General features: G+C 41.2%; 1 long non-coding RNA gene across 2 annotated transcripts; it reads left to right on the top strand.

Annotated features, from left to right (window-relative positions):
* Positions 1 to 315: 315 nt before the first annotated feature.
* LOC115344319 lies at positions 316 to 5,712 on the top strand. Of its 2 annotated transcripts, none has more exons than XR_003924501.1 (3): positions 316 to 392; positions 1,184 to 2,063; positions 4,599 to 5,712. It is a non-coding gene; the product is annotated as an uncharacterized LOC115344319 (long non-coding RNA). The 2 variants fall into 2 exon arrangements; XR_003924502.1 differs by having other exon boundaries at positions 329 to 392; positions 1,210 to 2,063.
* Positions 5,713 to 10,651: the final 4,939 nt, after the last annotated feature.

Below are 10,651 nucleotides of genomic sequence, written 5' to 3'. Positions count from 1 at the left end.
ATTTTTCAAAGGACCCTACAGTGTTTAGATACCCTCCAGGCTTTGTACTGCAATTTGTTTAGTTTACTCCAGGTAACTCTTCAATCTTCTTTTAGCATTTTAGCCAAAACTCCAAGCCCAACGTGAAATGGTGGAGTATGCCTCTAAGGGAGCTTGCAGGCAGGGTGAAGAACTGATTTTATTGATGGTGGTGTTTTTAAAGGGAAAATGACATCTTGCTTTTAATAATCCATTTTTTTTTCCCCTACCTGTTGTGGAAATGTTTTCTATTTGTAAAGTCTGTGTTTCTTATGCTATATAAGGCTTCATTCTACTGAAAAATTTCCATGTGTTAAATGCTCAAAAAAAATCACTGTGATTTGAAGAGATTCTCAGACTGCCTGACAAATAAGGTATGTGTCTGAAAGCAAGTCCCTCAAGATTTTCTCCAGAGAATAACAGACGTGGTCATTTCAGTTAACCTGGATTCTTTCACCAGAAAAAAAAAAAAGGGGGAAAAAGATTTCAGAATTAAGACTGCCCTGGTGTGAAATATTTCAGGGTTTGCTCCAAAATCCATTGAAATCGGGGGTAGGATTCCCCTTGGCTTTGGCTGGCTTTGGGTCAACCAGTGTCTCAGTAAGCTGGAGTCAGCCACAGAGCTTGGAAAGACTCGTGACCTGGTAGAAGCTGCCACCCCCCCTTAGGTACAACAGTAACGTGCAGGCAGACACAGGCATGGTGCTACACGCTCTGATTTGAAGTTACCAGATGGTAACGTGATGAAAGGAAGTCCGTAGATCATCTTACTCTTCCAGATGCATCCCTGCCTTGGCTGGTGTATAAATTTTCAATGAAAGACAGCACTTTTTTCATCTTTTGGTCCTTGAATTGTTCGTCTTGTGTGGTATATTGCAGTTTTTGTTTTCAAACCGGAAATGGGAGGGACGTTGTTTCTCTCAAGACAGCAAGCTTGTGCTTTTAAAAGATTTTAGTTTAATAACTGTATTTACCCACCTCCTGTTTGTTTGCTTCATTTTTCTTCTTCCCGTCCTTTTCATAGTTATCCTATTAGAAATGTTATTAGTGGGGGTAAAGATCAGTGCAAATACTAATGCACCTATATTTCCTGATGCCTGACCAAGCAAGGCTTTCTTCCTTCCATTTTTGAAGAAAACCTATTTATTTTTGTAATTAATTATAGGCTCATTTCCTTTATGCCATTCCCAGTTATTGGCTGCTGTTCAGGAGGGCATATGTGTGTCACTTGAAGCTAGCTGTGCTCAGCAGGGCTGTATGCATGAAGGACCCCCCCCCACCCACGCGGGTGCTCAACAGGGAAGGTGGAAACCGGTCGTGGGAAAATCTGAAGAGCACATCTAATTCGGGGGCTGTTCGGCATTAACTGCGCTGCCTGCCTGTGCTGCATCATGAAAGCCCTTGTGTGAAGGTGTCCTGTCCTGCCCTTCGCTACTGGGGGCAGATGTTTTCTGCTGGATTACCTGCTTTGAACTGCAACATGGCCTCGCCTCTCCCGACTCCGTGGGGAGATGGGAAAGCAGTTGCGCTGTGTGACGTGTCCTGTAAAGCAGTCAGCTAAACACCAGCTGTAATTGTAAATGCGTCAGTAGGGGTTGGGAAGAATATTAAGCCTCAGGCTTTAGTCCTTAAGCCAGTCTCTAGTTGTCTGGGATCGAGATGGGGTGACAAAGGACTTTTTTTTGCGTTTTGTGGTCTGGTCCTGGTCTCGCTGTGCTGAGATGGAGAGGTGGTCTCTGCATGTCTGAGCAGCACAGAGCAATTTCCATAGCAGCTTGTGATCAGCTTGTGTTTTAATTCTTAGTGTTAATAATGTTATTAATTGTAGGGTGGCAGTGCATATGGGTTTCAGCCAAATCAGGATTCAAAATTCTCTTGTGCTAGGTGCTGTACAGTCATAAATGCACGTTTCATGCCCCAAATGCTTTCTAATAGCTCCTTTGGGGTATTGTACTGATAAGTGACACCTATATTTTCTTTTTTCTTTTGCTTATTTCAGAGAGATTTTTTGAAGAGCCAGGTGCTACACTATTACCAGGAATCAGGTAACGGCAGATGCTTACTTTTCACAGTACTTGTAGGCAATCCTGCGTTACCAAATGCTGTTGTATCATAACACTGGGAAAAGGAAGGAATAAGTTGTACCAATCTGTGTGCACAGTAAAGGAAAATATTTAATAAGTCCATGATCACCAGGTTTCATTTATTGAAGCTCAATGGATTTTATGTAATATATTAAATGTCATGTATAAACATAGCTGCGGAATTTCTCTTCCAGGAAGTCAGGGTTTTGTCTCTCTCCAGTGAAGCTGGGTGCTCAGCGTGTCTCTCAGACAAGGGAGGTGTTGCAGAGCTTGGTGATGCCTCCCTTGGAAGAGCATGTCACCTACCTGCCGACAGGCTTGGATGCTCTGTGCCTACAGCAGACATTGGCACTCTGGATATTTGTTGCCTGCCTAAGGTTTCTCGTGCTTCAGATTGTGAAAAATGTATTGATGTGACATTTATGGAAAGGCCTCATGTCCACTTGGCATTTCAGTTCTGGTATATGTCTGGATTTGACTTTGGAGTGGCGTTGGTGAACCTGGTTAGTTCCAGTGGAGGGGAAAAAATCAGACGTCAGTACTAATATCATTAGATCTGTCATCTGCTTAGAAGTTCAGGAATTATGAGATATAAATGACTTGTGTCTGTATCACTGATCACTGTTCTTAACCGGTCACATCTGGAGCTCTCACTGAATCATATAGAATCCTATGTATGGAGCAGAGATGTTCTCATGCAGAGATCTGGAAGCAAGGAGCTGAGGGTTCAGCCGTCTCCAGGAGGACACGGCGTCTTTGCATGTCCTGTGTCTTGGCCCAGGAATGAGTGTGCTTGCCCTAAGTGGCTGTCATAGGTGGGGAGAGATGGCATAAGGCATTTTCAAGCATTATTCCAGGCAAACCTCACACAGTGCTGCCCCTGCTAACTTCACTGACATGGATGAAGGCTAGAGCTAGGTGTTTGGGAGGCATTGCGTGGCATCCTTTTTATTTTACAGAAGCTTTCTTCTACTGTCAGCAGAAGTTCTTCTATGTGCCTGAAGTAGATAACAACTTGGGCCTTTGTGAAACAAAAGAACAGAGATATTAAACATGAATTTACAAATATCCTTACTTCCCAGGGTAAAGAGTTTGCTGGCCTCTTACCTTTTGGTGGCTTTTTCAGTAGAATAAGGTAGCAAGAGTATTTTTTTCCTGGTCTCCAGCTCATACATAAAGGCTACAAACTCCCACTAGTATGCATGGCACAACAGCAAGAATTGCTGCATTAGCAAAGAACTGCTGACTAAAAATTGAATTTGTGCAAGCAAAACTCTGCTAGGTGTTTCAAAGACGGCAGCTTTCCCAATCTCTTCCTGTGCTGCAGACAAACCTTCACAGTGCAGGAAAAGAGGCTGTTGCTGCCTTCTGCTCCTCAGGCAGATTTCCTGAAAAAGCAAAACGCATTCATGCTTGATCCCTCTGTTTGTCCTTTATATTCAGCAAAGTGGTCCTTCAGAGGACCGTCAGCTTACCCCTATTAGTGTAGGACTCCAAGGAGAAGGCAGGTTGGAGGATGAGTAAGAGTGGGAGGGGGAAGGGTTTCATACAGATGCCAAATCTCTGCTGGTCGGTGGTCCCTTAGTGGTCCTAATTGGTTGTCACAGGTTAGAACAAGCCCAGATTGCTCTGACTTACTGCCCAGGCCAGGTCTGGAGCTGCTGTGGCTGAAAGCTGACCCCTGAGACTCTCACTATGCTTTTGCTAAGACACTGTTTATTCAGGATCAGATCTAGCCCCTCCATTTCTCCCTGGAGAACAAGGCAGGGAAACCTTGTCAAGGAGGTATTAGTCAAGGGCATGCAGGGGCAGAAATCTGAAATAGTGCAGTGCAAGTTAATATAAACACGTTTAATCCTCGAACCTTCTCTCAGCATTAATCATTTCCATCTGTAGCACGTGCCGCTGTTGCTGTCAGAGTTGGTCCTTGTCCAGCTGGCTGTTGCAACTCTCATACAAGACGCCAGACCTTCTCAGGAGCCAGGATCATTAACGCCGTGAATCACACAGCCTCAGCTGGCTCAAACTGCAGGACTTTGTTTCAGAGACCTTTGTGTCCGTGCAGCTTTTCTTTTCTTGCTCACCTTGAGAAATGCAGTAGGGTTTACACTGTCATGCCTACCCCTTTTTCTGTGCAGTGTTTATCCTTATGCTTCTGACATGTTTAATTTGTTAGCTGTTGTGCTGTTTTAATTGACATCTATAGCAGATCCATGTGAATACTACAGAAATATGGGAATGCTTATTTCCACTTGCCAATAAATTTGCATCTATTGCATCTGTGCTATTTAATTTCCGGGGGTGAGGGACGCTGCCTTTTGTTCCGTGTTTATGAAGCACTGGAGCCATATTAAGCTGTTCAGGCCCCTAAAGTCAAATAGCAGCTCTGAGGTCCTCTTGGACCTGAGCCACCAGAGTAGGAGGGATGGTCCCAAGAGGAGCCGTGACTGGCTGAAGTCGCAATGTGAACAGCCATCCATTTTTTCCTCCTTTTAGGTGCCAGGGAGAGGAAGACGTGGCAGGCAGGGAGAACATGCACAGTTCTACTCTGCGTGGGACCATGACTCTTCTCTCCAAAGCTCTTTCTGAGTGAGTGCTGCTGGCAGGGAACTGTGGGCAGGGTCCAGGTCAGAGGCGAAAAATCAAAGCTGTGCCTTAGTCCATCACCAGCAGGCATAAGGACAATCCCTGCTCCTGGAGCTGAGCTTGGGCCTCTTCTCAAAGTCTGAACAGTGGCAAGAGCCCTTCTTGTACTACCCTGGCTATGGCTGAGGCTATGCCACCAAGTTAGCCACTGTTTGAGCTTAATGCTCTGCTCCATTCATGTATGCTCTTGAAGGGCACCCAGTCTTGATGAAGACATCCAGGGGTGGAGACTCGGTTGCCTTCATTCACAATGTGCTTCAGTGATTAATCACTCTCATGATGAAAAGTTGTATTTTACTCCCAGTTTTAATTTCTCCGGCTTCAGCTTCCATCAAGTGATCCAAGTTATGCTTTTCCTTGCTAGATTAAATAGCACTTCAGGGCCTTCTTGTTCTCCTCCAGGGAAGTACTTGTACATTGCAATCACATCACCTTTCTGTCTTCATTTTGATATTTACTGAACAGATTGTCCTCTTTAAGCCTTTCAAGTGCAAGGTGTATTCTTTGTCTCTCAGGTCTTTGTGGAAACTCTTGTCTGCATCTGCTTCAAATCTTTGCAAAGGAATTACTAAGACTTAGCTCAATGTCACTGTCATACGCTCCTCTTTCTGCTGCAGGACATGTTTTTCTGTTATAGCATGACACTGGGACCTCAAGGTAGGATTTCTGGACGTTGCGGCAGAGCCTTCCCTGAGTTGCTGCTCTAGGATGAAGACTGTCATCTTCTAAGCTTGTTCTGTAGTCTGTGTGTTTAGATACGGTGCTTTGCACTGAAACCTATTAAAATGAAAATTTCATGGGCAGGCCTGGCTTCTCAGATTCTCTCTGTTGTTCTGTATGACTGCTTGTCTGTCTCAATATTTTCATTCTACCCATCTTTGTCATCTGAAAATTTGATCATCAAAGTTTTTGAAAGTACTTCTGGATCACTGGTGAAAACAATTGAGTAGTATCAGATCTAATATACTTCCATGCAAAAAATCACTAGAAACAATGTGATTTCAATTATGGTTCTTTAATAAAATTGTGTTCTTGAAATCTGTCAGCCTGTCAAGTCAAATCCATTTATATGAGCCAGTTTTTATCAGAACATGCTGCAAAGCTAAATGGAGCACCTGAGCAAGGTCTATGTACGCTACACTACACACCCACAGTTTTCTCCATTAAACAAACCATAGATCCTCCAGCATGTTTTGCATAAAACTGTGTTAAAGGTGTTAATTACATCCTTCACTGTCTATCAGTTGAATCTTGTACTAATTTCCCCATGATTTTACTTGGGACTGATGTTGACTTAATTTCTCTGGGTCATCTTCCTTTTTTTTTTTTTTTTAATTTGGGGATGAGAAAATGCACTAGCTGTGCATGCCAAAACTAATATATATCATATCTTTTGAATTTCTGTCTTGTGCTATGGTATCCACAGATATAACTTGTTACAATACTCACGTGAGTGTGTGGACAGCAGATGATTTCTCGCTTCTCCTGAAAACACGTACAAATGGCCACTGTTGCTTGATAATCAAATGATAAATATTTGTTTGTTTGAACACTACATCTCCCTGAGAAAGTTCAGTCCATTCTGTTTAGGAGCAGAAAGAAAATCAAACTCATCATCAGCTAAACACCTAGTTCTGGCAATTTTTTATATGTCCGTATTGCTTTCTTCAGTAATTCTTTGACAGAAGTTGTCAGGAAGAAAATACTGGCAGGAAAAAAAAACAGGGAGGCAGCAGGGTTAGCAATAGCTGGCCTCAATTTGCAGGGGAAAAAAAAGTATTCCGGTCACTTTAAATAAAGGATATTTTTGCAAAATTGCACGTGAAAAATATACGTATTTTAGCAGTTTTCTCTGTCTTCTGGTCACCAAAAACATTACTTTTTTTAACCTCATATTTGAGAACCTGTTACATGAACATATACATAGCTTTACACTGCCTTTGATTCCACTGCCAGTGGAAGACTCTGATCTCTGCTGACATTGGACTGCTGCTGACTTGGGGTCATGTAATAAGCCAAAAAATACAGGCAAATCAGACTGTGGTTTGCTCGAGACTGAACAGAGGTTTCAAAACTTCTTTCTCTCTACTCTTCTTTTTGTGTATAAATGGTGAAAAAGTATTAGTCATTAAACTGTTTAATTTGTTTTGCTCCAGCTCTTCAGCTTTGAGGAGTTGTAATTGTATTTGAGAATGAAGTCGCTCATGATTGTATTATTATGATTTTTCATTTTAGTTTTTTATTCCTAACAAGCTGGTACATGCAGAAAAGCAACTAGATCATAGTGCTAAAAGCATAGTCTGACGTTTACAGAAAAGGGATGCTGTAATTTGCAAACAATCTAAATCTTTCTCTTTATTTCCTAACTGTAACTGTAACTTGGAAACTATTTGCAGCATCACTGGCATGCAAATGTACCAATTAGAGAAATTTAAAAGGTACTAAATGAATAGAGCTTGACTGATTTTTATGTTCTTCAGGTTTATGGACAATTCCCAGATGACGGGAAAATATGTCAAAATATGCTGGAGGTGTGCATTTAAGTTCTGGAATTTAATCCCTTTTTCCCCCTCTAGTGTGACTGATTCTGTGTTTGGATATACTCCGTACAGTGAGGATCTGCTTACTCTGAGCCAAAGCCCATCAGAGTCAATTCCAACATTTGACAAAGACCTTCAGGTGATGTCCTGTTTCCCTCAAAAGGGCTTTAAAGGTTTGTAAGAGTCTCAGATGTGCAATGTAGAAATTTACTTCCCCTGAAGATCAGGAAAACATTCAGTGTACCTATTGCATGTGACAGCCTTACTGAATTTTCATGCCCCGCCCCTCCCCGCCCCTTTTCATTCTGCAAAGACTCAATTTGCAATGAATTGGAAAAAGTTCACAGGTTTTGGGGCCAATAGCACTCCAAATCTTCTTGGGTCCAACATATCTCAATATTCAAGAGGAAAGTCTTTGCTGAAAACTCCCTCTGTCATCTAGATTAATCTCATGTTGCTTTACAGTTCCTAAATGAATGATCCAATTTACTACAAATCTGAGAAAGAGTGTGAGGCTATTTAATGCCTGGGAATAAAAAAACCCATGAGGTAGAGAGGCAATTAAAAAAAAAACCAAAAAAAAACCCCAAACAAAAAAACCCATAGCCTTGGCTTGTACTTTATCTCACTGCCACCAGCTCTTTTATTACTCCGATTAGGCAGGCAGCATGTTGACACAGCCCAGACTGCGTATTCTTACATGAAAAAGCAGCATTTTTAATTAAACATACTTGCCTACTTTTCATAGTGACAAGCCTGCTGCAATTTACAGTGTTATTCATTCTCCTTAAAACTGAATTTCTTATCTTTTTTCCCAACCAAGAGCTTTCATTCTCAAATTCATAATTTTCTCTATCTGCAGTATTTGCCCTGGTTCACAAGAACAGTGTCATATTAAGGTTCCTTAATTTTCCTTACAAATTATGTGTTTGGTTAGACCTCATATCAATACCATGGTCATTTTTCACTTCTCTTTTCTTCTCCTTTTCTTCTCCTTTTCTTCTCCTGTTCTTCTCCTTTTCTTCTCCTTTTCTTTTCCTTTTCTTTTCTTTGAGAAGTAGACTTCAATCCCATATCTCATTTCAGCTTACAATCCTTTCTATTTGGGCTCACTGATTAGCAGTGTTTTTTAAGTGGGAAGACAAGCTCCTTTTGCTAATCATAAAAGGCAGCCAGTTTATTAAGTGGAAGGCAGAATGTGTTCATGGGCTGCTAAATAATAAACTCACTTTAACAGCAAAACATACTGTATATTTCATTTTGATAGCAGAGACCACAGGACATATTCTACAGCAGGACAGTTTGGTAGATACTGTTCAACTTTATTCTCACCTTTGGTTATATTTCAAGATGGACTGAATTTAAAACTGCTCACATTTTACACGTGTTCTTTAGGAATGACTTCCAGCCCAGAACAGAGGATCTCTACAGAGCACCGACACTGCTTGCAAGCTTAGAGAGTCTCCATGCAGGCACAACTCTTAGCTGGTCTCAAAGTCCTCCCGTGATGTTAAGTCAGTCTGCGCACTTTCTAGTGAATTCGTTTGGTAGCTAGAATATTTTCCCCAATGACACACTTCGCATGAGTTTTTGCTAAATATCTATGTGATGAAAATCAGTTCTGAAACAGCATGGGCACCAAAATTAATACGGACAGTAGAAATGTGATTCTGAAGAGTAACAAGGGCATGAATATATCCCAGGTGATCTCTTTGTTTGGTCAAAACATCTCCAGTGAGGAATGTGAACACTTGAACTGAACTGCTTACAAAGAATTACTGCAGATAGTATTTAGTGCGTAGCTCCCAATTAAAGCCTATTCGGGAAATAAACAATACGCTTTTGCCCTGCACGCAAACATAGACAGAAGCAGAATTTGTCAGATTCAATCTGAATTATTCCTTGAGCTCAGGGCTCCACTTTCACATCTGTTAAGTCCACAATAAAACTCCTCCTGGTTTCAGTGCTGAAACATCAAGTCTGTACTCTGGAGGGTGTGTGGGGACCATTTTATTAAACATGGCAAGACTTACTGCCAAGGTAGACTTTCCCATCCAGCTGTTCAGCAGTTTCATGAGGACAAAAGTGTGCTTTTGCTGGGCTGAGAGAATATGATCATTTGGCTGCTGAGTATGAAAGGAAGAGGTCCACTAAGCTCACAAAATAGATTAGAAATTTGATTTGCTGAAGATAATGTGAGCTAAAGTGCATCTGGTCTAGTATTGTAGATATAAATATGATCCAAAATATGAATTTGACAGAGGTGGTGTTGATTGGCAAGTCACAGAGAGAAAACTGTAGAGGAATTGTGGCCTCACTGAAGTGAGTTTGTAGTGATGCCGTTTATACCATATTTTCCCCCTTCAGGATCTCCATTAGATGGAGGTGTCTCCAAGGGGCTGTGCAAGATATACGTTGCTGTAGATATAAAGACTGTGATTTTCCATCTATCGACAGATACAACCTAAGTACCTGAGGTAAAAGAGAAAAGCTCCAATGGATGTCTCCAATTGCTCAAAGCTTTGTTCATTAGTGCCTTGTTTTTTCCAGTTACATTCACATTGGACATATTTAACCATTCTTTTGAAGAGGGTATTTCTTCTCAGCTGATGCTGGCGTGGGTGGAATTCTGCGTGAGGCTGCAAAGGCTCACAACATCGCTAGCTGCAAGGTTCATTCCTCCAGCCAACTCTCCATGTCATCAGCATTAAAAATCCTGAAGGAAGGACCTTCTTTTCAGACAGAAACCACTCTGTTGTATTGTTTCTTCTGCAGTAAGCTCAGGCCCGGAACTCTAGGACAAGCCCGAAACAAACTTTTCTGAAGAATACCTTTTAAAATTAATCTTCCAAACTATTACAAATTTGTTTGTAATAGTGTGTAGCACTTAAATATCAGGAGGGTTCACCTTCAGTGTAACATAGACACATTATATAGTGAATTTAAGCAATTAAGTTGCATCAAAACATTACAAATTGCAAACTTCTTAGCAAAGATTATCATAATTATATTGGAGCCAGATGTTCAATTAAACTATTAATAGAACCCTTAAGCATTTTTTTTTACTCACCTGAAATGGATACTCCCTGCCCCCACAAAGCCTCTTCTGTATCCCGTGATGTTAGTAAGTAAAGAAAATTTAGCAAGCAACTTGAAACATAGGCAGAATGCTTATGTTCTTCTGTAAATTCCAGCCTATTAGCTACTGTTTAGGGATTAACATATGAAAGAAATGTCTCCTTTGATTCATTTTCTTTAAATTTTATCAACTGTTTCTAGGAAACATTTTAATATGAGAGTGATATTACCAGTTTCCTGCTCTGCCTTTTGTGAAGAAGTAAACAAGCACAAAGACCACTCTAA

Source organism: Aquila chrysaetos, chromosome 1, assembly GCF_900496995.4.
Source record: "Aquila chrysaetos chrysaetos chromosome 1, bAquChr1.4, whole genome shotgun sequence".
Taxonomy (NCBI): domain Eukaryota; kingdom Metazoa; phylum Chordata; class Aves; order Accipitriformes; family Accipitridae; genus Aquila; species Aquila chrysaetos.
Note: the sequence above shows the minus strand (reverse complement) of the source record. Positions and strands in the feature narration are given on the sequence as shown.